We start from the raw sequence: 2,075 nt of genomic DNA on the forward strand, positions 1-2,075 counted from the left end.
TCATTCCCGAGCGTCAGGTCAGCGGCAGGCTGCGCGGTGACGTCAGCGGGATGACCGTCCGCGCCAGTCCGGCCCCATGGTCCAGAGGCCTGATCCTTTCGAGTAACGTGAAAAGTGTCGCGGTCACCTAGCGCTGTGAAGGAGTTCCTCAGAGAAGGGAATTCCTGGTATCAAAATACGTAGCAGTTATTATAGGGAAAAGTAAAATAAAGCCACCTGAGAAAAACCTACTGAAGCCCAATACTGGTTTGCAGTAGAAACTGTTTCCTTTTTAAAGCTAAAAGGTCACCAAGAATGTAAACTAAAGCCATATTCAGGGTTAAGGACGTTCATTGCGCAAATGAAAACCTTAAATTTGATAGTCAATTCAGAGTTCGTATAACCCAGAGGCAGCGAGTGTGTGGGGTCCTGTGAGCTTGCAGCTGGGACATCTGGTCTGAGCACTTCATTCTTGTCAACTCCTGGGTGGCCTTGTGTGCCAGGCCCCTTGACAGGCACTTTACATGTATTATCCCATTTAATCATTACTGCGTGACTGTGGGCAAGTCTTGCGTTTGAATTTTAGTGTTCTAGGGAATTAGGTTAGTCTTTAAGTGCCTGTCTTAAAAACCCCGATCAGTAATTCAGTGATATCTTGAGTCTCCAGTGGTGGTGGCCAAGGAAGTAATCCTTAATAAATTTAGGAAACTAGTTCACAACTAGTTCAATAACTCCCGAAGCTTGCTCAAACTCATGTCCATCCAATGGGTGATGCCATCCAACCATCTCATCCTCTGTCTTCCCCTTTTCCTTCCAGCATTATGGGAAAGAAGAAACATAATGAATGTGGAAGGGCTTCCATACTGAACACTCTGCTTAATTGTAGACAGCAGGATCCAGGCACTGGGAAATTGTATTCTATATTTGTAAAGGAAAAAATACATTCTCCTGTACCTGTTTATTCTCAACTACAGCACTGTATGACTTGTGACACCAGACGTATGGATTTTCTACACATCAAACACTTCTGCAACACCCAAGTGTCCTGAAATTTTACTCAATTCTGGTGCTATCTAGCTGGAGTTTGCATCAGCTCCCACAGGTCTTAGGCTGAGTCCTATAAGACTGTTGATAGTCCCCCTTCAGTGAAAGTGGCTCAGTTGTGTCTGACTCTTTGGGACCCCATGGACTGTAGCCCACCAGGCTCCTCCTTCCATGAAATTTTCTAGGCAAGAATACTGGAGCAGGTTGCCATTTCCTTCTCCAGGGGATATTTCAAACCCAGGTATCGAACACAGGTCTCCTTCAGTGCAGGTGGATTCTTTACCTTCTGAGCCACCAGCGAAGCCCATCAAAAGTCTAGATTGTTACCTGTGCTTCTGAGCTATCCTTGTTGGGAGGAAAAAAGTTTGCCTCTCTAGGTTCTTTTGACTAGTCTCAGACTTAATTGACATGAGACAGATTAATAAGAGAAAGTAAAATTTAACTACATTTGTAGGAGGAATCCTAACATGAGGGCCCCCAGAGACAGTCAGGTAAAATGAGGTATAGATGATCTCCTGGATTAAAGAGAAGGGGATAGGGGTCTGGGACTTCAAAGAGAAAGATATTTCACAGAGAGAACAAAAAGAGCAAATGTTTGGTAAACAAATATTTGCTGGGCCATATAGAAATAATAGGACACAGAATTTTATTTTTTTATCAAATGTTTTTTAAATGAAGTTTAATTTATTTTATTTTATTTTGGTCATGCTGCATGGCTTGTGGGATCTTAGTTTCCTGGCCAGGGATTGAACCTGTGGCCTCTGCAGTGGAAGCTGAAGTCCTAACCCCTTGACTGCCAGGGAATTCCCCAGACAGAGAATTTTAACAAACAGATTTTTCTAGGTTCCTCCCTGTCTACCAAACCTAGCTCACATTGTACTGTACTTATCTATGGTGATAACTCCCTTCCTGGAACACATCCTCTTTCTCCAGTTTGTAGGAAGTTGGAGAGGGAAGGAGGTAAAAGCTCTTCCTGATCTATTTGTTTTTTTAAAAAAACAACCAGTCTACAGTAATCCTCACGCCAAAGAGACATATTTTGGGATGATAAA

Source organism: Bos indicus, chromosome 6, assembly GCF_029378745.1.
Source record: "Bos indicus isolate NIAB-ARS_2022 breed Sahiwal x Tharparkar chromosome 6, NIAB-ARS_B.indTharparkar_mat_pri_1.0, whole genome shotgun sequence".
NCBI classification, from domain to species: Eukaryota; Metazoa; Chordata; class Mammalia; order Artiodactyla; family Bovidae; genus Bos; species Bos indicus.